Genomic DNA, 12,529 nt, shown 5'->3' with positions numbered 1-12,529 from the left:
ACAGCCTCTTCAAGATACAAGCTGTCCCGATGATCGGTGTCTTATCCTGCAGATCTAGAGAACAGGAGCTTTGCGTTTATTCTTTAATGTAGAGCTTCAGTTGGAAAACATGACAGCTGCGAAGCTTCAGGCTTTCCAAGGAGCCTCTTCAGCACTGATGTAGTGCACAACTGGTTGAGCAAGTCTGAACACAAAAAGAATAAATCAGCTGGCATTTGGTATCTTATAAATATTTCTGCAGGACAAAACAAACTGGCACTTGAGGGCTCTAAGCTGCACTTAAATAGATTATTTTTCAAAGGTATTTTACTGTGAATATTGAAAGTAGCAAGCTGAAGCTGTACCCTGTGTGTAGCCTGTGAAAAAGCGTCTTCTCTAATATTTTAAAGAGTAATTGCTGTGTCTTGTGACCTGTTTTCTTTTTGAGAAAGCATTTTTTCATCTGGATTGGAAATAAAGATGTCTCCCACATTGGAAGTCACTGTAAGAGCTGCTGCTGAGTCAATCCAAACTGTATCACATCCTGCAGAAGTGGAGAAAGCCTACTCCTCTGTGGAGAATTTAACATTATTTCTGTAAACACAGCAAATACAACAACTTTTGAACCAATGACATTTACCAGGAAGGTAGGCTTTTGACAATGCCAAGTCTTATGACTATAGATCAGTCATTCCACAACTAGCAGTGCTTTTCCATTTTAGAAGCTCATGCCTTAAAAAGAAACAATGCAGTTTTAATTTTCATATAAAACATTATCGAGTAATTGCTCCTGTATGAATTGGAGGTGCAAAGTTCTCTTTGGTTCTCTACGCTTTCAGCTAGTGCTGTCCATTTTTATTCCAGTCGTATTTCTTAAACATGAACTTTAAAACTGACAGATGGAGACACCAAACCTGTTTCTAAACTAAACTGAATGTAAATGCTGTAGATGAGTAAAAGGGGACTTCCACAAAGAGCACAAGGGAATTGCGCACTAGAGATGTGAAAATTACTTTGGAAAAGAAGCCAAAAGTGTTGAAAGTCCCAACCAACAGAAACAGGAATTAGCATCTCTGTTGCTGAGAAGCTAGAAATAAATTTGAATCAGACAAGTACCACTTCTCAGGAGATGCGAAGAAGCCCCTACCCTAATTTCTGCCCCTCGAAATCCAAGGTCAGCTTTGCTAGCAGCTCAGGTCTGTTATTCTAAAAATAAGGGGTGGGGTAAAGCTAGGAAAATAAAACAATCTGTCTTCAAGATTGCTACTTGAAGTAGTACCTTGAATCCAGGAAAGCCAGTTGTAATAATGTAAGATTGACAGTATAGCTCTGAAATTAAATGAGAGTTTGGAAGAATTTATTTTAGAAGACAAGAAACTTTTTGGTTTCTCTTTCTACATTTTTAAAGTTTAAAAAACACTGGTGTGACATGAGGCTTAATAATCCCTGAAATGTGGGGATTAAAACGTATTTTATAACATGAGAAAAATGACACCAAAGATGCGTTCACCTGGTTACAATTGCATATGAGCTTGCGTTGTGAATTTGGCACTGTGCTCTTTGTTAGAGCATCATCTGAGACACAGTAGTTTACACAGTACAAGCTCACTCTTAGGTATCAAGGATTTGCTCTCAGTATGGTTATCATGTGCCTTAGTTGAGGATTTTATAATGTGAACAGTTTTTAGTTTGGCAAAAAGAAAAGCTGCACCAACTAACTTTATTTCATGTTTCTTCTGTCACAGGAGGTTTCCAAAACTGAGACAGTTGTGAGAGGAGACAGGGAGGTCAGTGAGAAGGCTGTGACATTTCTATAAATCACAAGCAAAATGATCATTTTTTTATGTTGGTTTTGTTTTTTTTTTGTTTGGTTGTTTATTTGTTTGTTCCTTTAGGGTGTTCTGGTGTTTTTTTAGCAGTGGTGGGTTTTGAGTTCTATTGTTTTGGGAGGTCTTTTTGAACTGAAACCATGGAAGATGAGACCTTGTGGAAGGCATTGACAGAGGAAGGCTTCATTCTCACGTGTGCAATGACCAGAAGATTTTGTCCTGAATCTTCAGAAGCTTGTCTGTAGCACCATGTGCCATCTCCAGGAGGGTTAGTGTTGCCACAGCTGTGGTTTTGAGAACGGTGTTGGAAAAAGTATGACAGGTGAAAAGAAAATGGGGGAAGAAAAGCACCTTTTACCTCCTTTTATCTCAGCTGTGATTTGCTAAAACAATCCTGTGGAATTACAACATGCTTTTATATATATACATACATATATATATATATATATATATATATATATGGGCTTTCTTTGGTTGAAGGTCAGCATAATATACTGAAACTTTCAAGAAGTTTTTGACTTTAAAAATCCAAGATGCTCAGCAGAGTGACCAAGTAAGGGATTGGAAATGAAATATAGGGACAGATTATCAGGTTCTTCTGTTAACAGATGGTCCCTATAACAATCTCTGGTGAGGCCCATGGTGCTCAGCTGGCTTTAAAAATAACCTGGAAATGGAGAAGAGCATTGAGGTTAATAACAGGCTTCCTGATACTACAAAATCATCTACTGTGATCAAAGTTTGGCCTGACTGCACAGAGAATGAGAAAGACCTTGTGACACTCAGTGTCAGAGAGATTCACTATGAAAAGGTACACATGGGGCTTAACGATATTCAACAGTGAAATCATCAATAGATAAAACATGATTGCAAATGCCTAACAGCAGCCAGAAAGCCACACAAGGTATTGGTGATTGTAGGGAAAGAACTGAACAATACAAGTTATGCCATCAGAGAATTAACCCGTATGGTACATTTTGAACACAGCACAGATGCTTTGTAGTACAAAGAAAAATATGCACAGGATTAGAAGGGATATAAACTAGAGTCAAAATAAGATTATGTTAATTATATTGACTGAAACTCAGTTTGGAAATAGAGGCAACCAAAATAGGAAATCCACCTTTTGCAGAAAGTACATCCTTAAAATGTAGAATTTGTCACTAGAAGAGGCTAACAGTTCATAAAAATAGCCATAAAGAAGGATTAGACAGCTTTGTGGAAGAGCTCTATCTGACTGACTATTAACCACAGTGGTTGAGAAACAATATTCAAATCAGAGCTTTTCTGATGTGTTGTTAAAAGAGGCTGGGAGAATACACCAGAGAAAGACTTCAGCCTGTTTCTTGCACTCCCTTTTCAAGCATTTGCCCTTCAAAAATGGATATTGGGCTATACCAAATATAACATTTCAGGTGATGTTATATAGAATCATAGAATCATATGTTTAATGCCAGATTGCTGTTTACTTCTCCTTTATACAGGTGCTCAGAGAATGGCTGTAAGCACAAAGAATAGAATGCCTTTGAGAAAATAGGATATAATGTGTACCCAGCCACTAATTCCTCTAGTAGGAAGCATTCTATATCTCCTATAGATATTTTAATTCTTAAAGAGGTCATCTTCTGCGTGAAAAATAATATTTAACAGGTTCAGTCCGAGTTTGGTTTAGCTGAGTAAGATTCATAGGCTATGTATTCTATTTGTATATGGATATATTTTTGACAGACTTAAAACTGCCATTAAGTAAAACTTTATATGATAAAGTTTACACATATTTTCCAGGAGAAGTTGTGAAAGGGGATGTCTAAAAGCAGGAAATGTCAGTAACTGATAAAGAGTATTGATTTTTTTCCCCATGTAAATAGAAGTACCTGGAAGGTTCTGTAGCAAAGAGCTGGATGTGCCTGCCTGTTGCTGATGTACCTGCACGTACTACTTTAGTCAACAATTTTGAAACTGTGCCTATAGCTAGGCATTCTGTGCCTGTTTATTTTAATTCACTTATGTAGGACAAGCATTCGGTCACAAAATTGTCTTCTAATCTCATTTTCCGTAGACAAGGAAAATTATTGAATTTTGTGGTAATTCCTCATTAGTTTTTGCAGTGTTTGCCCAATTTAAGAGTATCAAAATGTATTTGCTCTGTTACCCCACCAATTCTGGCACTGCTTTAGTGGAGCAAGCAGTCGTCAGGTTTCTTAAAGCTCTTGAAAGATTTCTGGAGGCCAGGTTTTCCCAACATGTACGTTTCTTACACCGTGGCTTGTCCAGCTGTACCATGGTCATCCTCTGAGACTGCAACTGGATACCATAAAGGTCTAGCAGGGAAAAAAAATGCTTCATCTTCCATGCTGAATATCTTCTACTGCCAGCAAAAACATGTCCCACCTAAACATTTCCCACTGTTTGGCCTGGAAAATGCAGCCTCTCCCAGTCTGGTTTTTGCTACCATTATATTTTAAAAACATCCCCAATCTGCCCGAGCCACCTGTGCCTACTGTTGCCCACCCAGGACAGGTTCCCCACGTGATACCCAAGTGGGCATCTAATAAGAACAGAGCTAAAGTGTTAAACCCTCTTTTGGCAATCTCACACCTATTGATCGTGACAGACTGTAGAATCATTTAGGTTGGAGAAGACCTTTGAGATCACCAAATCCAATCATTAACCGAACAGTGCCAAGGTGACACACTGTGAAACATTTCCTGTTAAACTGGAGTGTCCTTCAGACACAGTCTTTTGAGATTCTTATTACACTTTGCATCTAAGCTTCTTGGGATTTTGTTGTTGGCTTTGATTGTTTGTGGTGGCGTAGTTGTTGTTTGATTGGCTTTTTTACAGGTAGATATTTGACCTATTTGGTCCACTTTTTTGAGCAAAAACTCAGACTATTTGCCATTGTCCTAGAGACCTCCCTTCCTCGACTCATCTTGTCTCCCTTGTCATCCCGGTTTCTCTAAGTCTAGGTCATATGTGACCATGATACCTTCCCAGTTCAGGATGAGAACAACTCACCTTATGTAGCAAAAAGAAGAGAAGATGCAGTGTTTACCTCACTTTAGCTTTCATCAATATGGTTCACTTCAGGTACTTCTGGTTTTGTTTGGTTGTTGGTTTGGGTTGTTGCTGTTGTTGTTTGGGGCTTTTTCTTTGTTTATTTTATTTAGAATGCATTTTCCCTTTAGATCTTTGTACTCCCCACCAGTAGTCTCAGGTATTTGGAAGACAGTCTTTCTGATATTTCTGAAGTAGAAACAGTAACCATAGCAGCTCAGCAGAGATGGGTATGTATTCATTTGCTTAGGTGATTAAACTTTCCAATCTCCTGAGTGATCTCTGAAATTGTGAAGGGCTATGTATTTGTGAGAGTGGATAAGGTGTTAAAGTCCAATACCATCCTTTCCTTGTTTCTTTTTCCAGGATTTAATCTGTTATTAGGCTGGCGAGACCACTACACTTAAATTCATTGCCTTCTGTGCCTCTGTATAGACCTAACCTGTGTAAGCATAATACAGCAATGTTATTTCTGTGACCTTCTGCATATCAATATCTAGACTTCTCTTGCTATTCTAGCCAGCCAAGGAAGATGCTTATTGGAATATCTCTAAACTGGTCTTCACAGCTACACCACACACAAAACAAAACAACCCAAATCACATGAGCTCTTCAGCAGCTGCATCACTCCTGTTATTGTTCAGAAAGGTACTGTGAGAGCCTGTTAGCTTTATGGCCTGAAACATACTGGCTGTTCCTGTTTGCAGGTCATGAATGTTGTCTAGACTATCCCTTCTTATCAAACTTTTTTTAGTTAATATAAAAGCTGGCTATATCTTTATTTAGCTTTCATAGTGTCCAGATTGAGTTACCAGGACATCTAAGAATTGTGTGGGAATGAGTGTGGCCTTTTAATCACCCATTTCCAGTTATCTCTTTGCTGGGAGAGTGGCCTCTCCCACTGTTATCATAGAAACTTAACTACTGCCATCAGTCTTATCTTGCTATTTTTAATTCCATCTCCTGGGCCCAACTTGCAAAGATTGGCTGAAACAGTTATTATTCCTCCCAAAAGAGTGTTTCTTTCCAGGGCAAGTAGTGAAACTTGATCCATGCTGGATGAACCAACATGAGATTTGTATATTTGACTAGCAAAACTACAGATTTTCCTTTTCCTTTGAATTTCAAGCTATAATGCCAGTATTGTCATTGTTTTTGATTTCCAGCCTCAGTAGAGCAGTGATGCCAGAAACTGCATTCTGTTTTGGAAATAGTGTTTAGCTTGCCTGTCAAGTAACAATGAGGCTTGAAGTTTGTTAATAGTAACACCAAAATACCTGTTGGACAATAGTTTGTGTTCTCTGACAACAGTCTGTATTCCATGAATTGAGGCTGGCAAATTAATCTTGTACTACCATAAACATGTAGTTGAACATAATTCAATACCGCAGCGTGGCAGTCTTCTTATATCAGCATTTAATAAACAAGTATTATGCAGGGTTTAAAGAATCTGGACCAAGAAATAGGTTCAGTAGAATATTATGACCACTGAATCAATTTGTAAGTATTTCTCATAAAGCTTTTTCCCAAAACATGTTTAACCATGATGTAAATCCACGTTCGGATTAACCTCTGGTAGTGGTCTTGCACATCAAGACAGAGACAGCCCAATGCACTCACTCTTGTAATTCACATGTTTTACTTCCCTGGTGTAGGTCCTTTAGGAGCTATATTCTATAATGCGTAGACACCAGTTTTCCAGACGCAGTAATCTGTGTGAAAGAACAGCTATAGTGGAGTAACTAAGAGATAGATGTGGTAATCATATTCAATGGGAACAATCCAGGAAAAAAAAAGTGTAGATCACTGTTTTAATTACTATTTCCTAACTGAAGCAGTATTAAATTTGTCTCCTCTTTGTCTATCTAGGGTTACATTACTTTAGAGACTCGTAGCATCTGATGGTGTCAGCTCTGGCCAGCTGAGCTGTGACCTGTGAGTACAGAGCAGGTACATGGAATAATTGTGGGATTTTAAGAGATATGGTGATTATGGCAGAAGCTTGAGTTATTGGGCTATTCCTACATGCCTTGTTACAAACTTCTGATGTGTCTTGCATAATCTAGGTCGCTCACTTCCCCTCACTAAAATGAGGCTAATAACAATTTCTAATTTTACTCAGTGTAGGAAAAAAGAAGTTTAGTGAATACTGTGACCACTTAAAATGTGTGAGTATGAGGACAACACAGACACTATATCAGGGGTGTCAAACTCATTTTCACTGGGGGCCATGGAGTAGTTACATTTATACAGTCATATAATTAGACTCAGCCCTTTGAAGGCAACCGTGAGGCCCCCGGTGAAAATTAATTTGACACCCCTGCACTAAATGATTCTTTCCTAGGAACAAGCTGTTTCCTTGGGAAGGCAAAGATACATGACAACGTGAGTTCTCCATCACTAATTTTGTAGACAATCCTTTTATTAGTAAGTACTATTAATGAACTAATGTTAGCATTCCCACAAACAATGGATGCCATCTATCAAGAATATAGTAATAGTGAGGAAGAAGCCCTTGTATTACAAAGCTTGGTATAAATTTCAGTTAGCTACATCAAGCAATCGTGCAATTAGGGCATCATAAAATATAATGTATTTTCAATGACTACAATACTTACATAATTTTTTAAAATGTTGATCAAGATTGACACCTGCCATAAAATTAACCAAATATCAAGCTTTACAACCCTGTAGTACCGGCAATAACATCCTAACCTCACTTACAATGCAGATGTCAGAGCATAATAAGAAAGCATTTTTACTTTTTATTTTCAGTTCTTTCTTCTCTTTTAGCAATTCAAGTGGCTTTGTGTTCTGTGCACAGGAGGTACACGTAGAAGAGGAGATCAGTTTGCATCGTGCTTTTGTGTCCTGCTATGGCTTATTAAGGTGTAAAAACTCTGCCTGCCTCAGCAGTAGTAAAACGCCAGATTGCTTTTTGTGCTGACAGTTTTCTCGCAGCTCAACAGGGAAATATAGGCACTGAGGCCTCTCTGAAAGGATAGCAGGGAGGTCTGATCTCACACACGTGTTTATATGGTACACTAAAATACCACAAGCTAGGAAGTGTTGAGCTTTTTGGATGGATCTGTCTTCCCACCCCATCCCCCTTTTCTCCACTTCAGATCTCTATTAAAAGGACTTAATAAGTAATTTGTATTAATAGAGATAAATCTAGACCAGAATTTTGGAACTACATGTCAGGGAGTGGATCATGTGATATTTAGGCTTTGCTAAATTTGTTTTAGATAAATTAGCATGTGATATCCTGCTCTTACTCAGTTTTCCATAGTTTCAGACTGTCAGTGTTCTTACACAAACAGAATACATTCATCCTCTGTGTATTCCTGACATGTTCTAACAGCTGTTGAAAGACGGGTTTTTAGCCTTAATCTTTTCTCACTTGGCACTGTCACAGCAAGCTGACTCAAAACAAGTCAGAGCTGTACTTTTCATCAGTCACATCCATAGAGAGAACTTGGGAGGCTAGTGCGTCGTTCTGGCACCAGTGAGCACAAGAGTAGCACAGTCTTATCTTCTGCTGTGTCATTATAAGTATTAATTTAAAAGTATTGTACAAACCTGAAGTTTCAAGAACATATTTTGAGTGAGCGCACAACATTCAGCTTTCACAGAAAGCCTGGCTTTCTTGCCGTTATGTCAATTAATTTGATTTGCCTCGTTTCAGTTCCTACCCTAAATGCAAATTTTCTCAAACTCTTTGAAACTTGAATGAGCCGGTATCTCTGATTTTAAATCTTTGTTTCAAGTAAAGCTGTTTTTCAAGCAGTGTTGTTTCTCCAGCCTCAAAGAAATAGGTGACATCAGATGTAGGATAATGTCCTCAAGAGAGGAACTTGGTGGCTCTCTTGAGTATTACATGCCCTCAAGGCACTTCTGCTGCAACTGGGACACTCCTACCCCAGGTCTGGAAAGATGCCCCATTTACAATATATACCTGGAAGAACAGACATGGAGATTTTAGTTTAGCATATTGCTATATGTGTAATTGTAACAATATAGTTAGCAAACAGCTTTCTTTAAACTGACAAGGCTGTTAAAAACTTCCAGCTCTTTTTGGAGGATCCTCTAAACCTAGCTGGAATAGCTCGAAGGAACTGGAATAACGAAAATTCCTCCTTTGCAATATTTATATAGACATGTAGTGCATGCACATACTCATGAATCTGAGTGCTGTACTAAAATAGGTAGGTCCTCTTGCTGTTTCACTCAGAGAGAAATTTTGCAATTACTTTTAAAGGAGAAACCAGCAAACTGGGCAGTTAGAACCCAGTGCTGTTGCAATATGTCTGGGTTTGGTTGTTCTGAATACTCACTCCTTTTGAAATGCTCTGTGCCCCTTGGTACTATATGTGCTAGTTTATATTTGCCCTACATTTCTTCTTAATGCCCTGTAGGTAAATCAGTAGTTGCCCAGGATTCTTCATTCTCTTTCATCCTGCCTGATGGCACTTTTACTTGAACTTTACAGACCCTCCTCCCCTCTGGGATTTTCAGCTTTTCACAGGCGCTCACCTTCCCTATCGGAAACACGTGATGGATTTTCTTTCTCAGAAGAGATTTTTAATGCACTCATTGTGTCTTCTGTTCCTGGAAACTGCTTGTTCCTTATTAGCAGATGCCCGAAGCCACTGACAGGAGGATCCTGAGCTCATAATGCAATGAGATTGCTGCCCTGCAAAGCAGAGAGGGGAGAGGAGTGGAAAATTCCTCTGCGTGTGTCCCTTGGAAAGGCAGCCCTCTCATAATGAATCACGGAGAAAAGTCTTCCTGATGATGGATGAGAACCAGCGGGGGTGGCAGGAGAGAGCTGAAGGCAACAGGGAGTTATTCTCTAATTACTCTTTCCTGACAAGGTAGAACAACTGACACCCAGGGCTGTGCTTCAAACTGCTGCCTCTTGCTCACAGCTCGTTACAGGGGCACCAGTGTCCCTCATGGGCTGGGGCCGCTCTTGGGTTATCACATCCTGAGACAGCGGCATGAACTGTCACCTCCCATTGTGCCAAAGACGAGGTGGCTGCCATTATTTTTCTTTTTCTTCCTGTTTTCAACAAGCAGTGAAAAAAAGTCAATCACCCCTATGACATGTGCTGCACATTAAAGTTGTGCAAGAATCGGTCACAGTAGCAAATAACCTGAACATGGGTATTAGGAATTTATTATACTGAACTCGAAGATATCCTGTGTTTCTGGTGGCCATCTGCTGAATGCCAAAAGCAAAAAGGAACCTCAGCCACCCCTCGCTTCCCACTTTATTAAAGCTTCTCGTTTTGTCCCATCTCTGTGATGCCCCTGCATGTGAATCCAGGACTGGATGAATCTTGTTAAACTTGCAGTAGGATAGACCTCAAACTTGCTGAGAATTTGAAGTACTTAAGGCATGTATCTATATCAATAATAATATATACATGCACATAGCCAAGGAGAAGTCCCTAAAAATGGGATGAAGCCAGTGTAAGAAAACAGAGTAATTAGTCCTTTAAACTGCAGCCCTTTAACTGTTTTGTTTGTTTAAGTGTTTATAATGAACTCATGACTGAACCCAGAATAAATGCAGGAACTGGAGCTTAAATCCATTGTTGAATGTGCTGTGTAAGGTAACAGTTTTTGAACTTTTCAGAACTATTGTTAACTTCAGTCTGAGCTTAGGAAAATCACTGAAGAACCATAAAAGAACCATAGACTGCTAAGGAGCTCTTACCTATGAGTAACGCTGTTGGCATGTACCCTCCCTGGCCCTTTGCCACTAGCATATGGGACCCTAATTTCTTTATCCTGACCTTCGACTACTACTGTATTTGAAGCAATAAAAGCATTTATTAGTTCTAAGTTACAAATTACAGAAGAATGTGCCTAGCAACTTTTCCCAGATTTTGGCTTGATGTTTTCAGGGTTTTGGTGTTTTAGCACAAGCAAACATGTATTTTGAGAACACAGTTATGCTGGAGAAGTCCCCAAGCATTATGTCCCACACAGTTTTCAGGAGTGGTTGGTCATCCATAGCAAGCAACTTAGATGAAAGCACAGCAGTGGATGGGTCACCAGTTTGAGTGGGAAGCTGGGCAGGAGGGACGGGGAGTTCTGACCCTGTCTGAGGAAGTGCATGGTGTGCTTCATTCCATGTGTCAATTCACATCAAAAACTCAAGTCAAGCAGACAGTCCAAATAATGCTTCCCAGGCTCTTATGCTGAGCTAGGCTTAAGCCTGTATTTGCTTGAGGTGCATGAAGGAGTTCACCTTATTGTAAATTTTTGCCTAGTTGGCTGTCATTAGTGATGTAGGGAGCAGATGGAAAGGGCTGAATGCTTGCCCCAGCCACTTGATGGGCATAATTACTGCTTAGGGTAATCTCCACTATACACCTGTCCACTTGCTTCAATGTTGTGTTGTCCTGTTGCAAATTCATGAAGTATAACATCTTGATAGATTATTACAGCACCGGACTCCTGCAATTTTGTGCAGAAAAACACCAGACTTTTCTCTATGCTACTAGATGTGAACCAAGTTAAGTGAAGGTTAATTCACGCAACAGAAACTGCTTCTTGTAACACACAGCCAGTATTCATAAGCCTCCACTTACTTACACAAAGGACTGGCAAAAATCCGAGCCCTTTGTTAGATGTCTAAATGGGACCCAAGTTCCTGAAAATCTGGCCTCCACGCTCACTGCTAAACACTTAATAATTCAGACTTAACCTCGGAAAATTTGTCCTCATAAGGGCCAGGATTTGCATAGAGTCTGTAAATGGGTTCAATGGGAACTGCTGGCAGAGCCATCCCTCTAGTTTTGCAACCTGTTTTGCAGACCACCCCTTCTGCCTGTGCAGTAGAACGTGTCTAAATGGAGTATCATTCACTGCTGAGATTTTCCTTACTGATTAAAAAATTGTCTCCTGCCTCTGTTTTCCTCATGAAATCTAAGGCTGCCTGCAAAATCCTCTCAAAGTCTCTGCTGACCCCATCTCATATTTAATTCTCAGGGGAGTGCTTTTTAATAAGAAACCTTAAGAAGTTCAAATACTAGCAGGCACGAGGGTTGTTTTCCTGCACTGTTCTACTGATTCAGCAAGATACTTATGCAGATGATCAGAGGCACCGTCAGGTTGAAGATAATGTCATGGCGCCTAGCTTTGAGTTAGGCGTAGGCCTAAATACTTTAAATACTTCATTCTGATCTGGTTAGAAACAATTAGCAGGGATGATCAAAACATGAAGCTTTGCCTGAATCCACTCAAAGACCCGAGGCTTCTCTGCTGTGTTGTTTTGTTTCACTGAACCAAAATTAAAAATACCTCCTATGGCCAGAGAGCCTTAATCAGGCTAAGGAATAGTAGTTAGAATAATAATAATGATGGTACTTGGAGGAAAAAAGGAGAGGGTTGAGCCAATAAAAAACAAAACGGAGGAAGGCCACCCACCAGAGACGTGTTGAAGGTATGTAAACAGCCCTGGGAGTCCACACACGGATCTGGAGCTGCTCACGCTCAAATAACACATCCCACCGGCGAGTGGTTACTGTCGGAGAGGAGGAGCCTGTCTTGGCTGTAGCTTACAATTAGGTAATGTTTTGTTTCGGGGGCCTGTTCCATGGGAGGTGCTGCTTGTGCAAAGGCCGCCTTTTCTCATGGATTGAGCAGTG

This window comes from Nesoenas mayeri, assembly GCF_963082525.1.
Source record: "Nesoenas mayeri genome assembly, chromosome: 4".
Lineage (NCBI taxonomy): Eukaryota > Metazoa > Chordata > Aves > Columbiformes > Columbidae > Nesoenas > Nesoenas mayeri.
Note: the sequence above shows the minus strand (reverse complement) of the source record.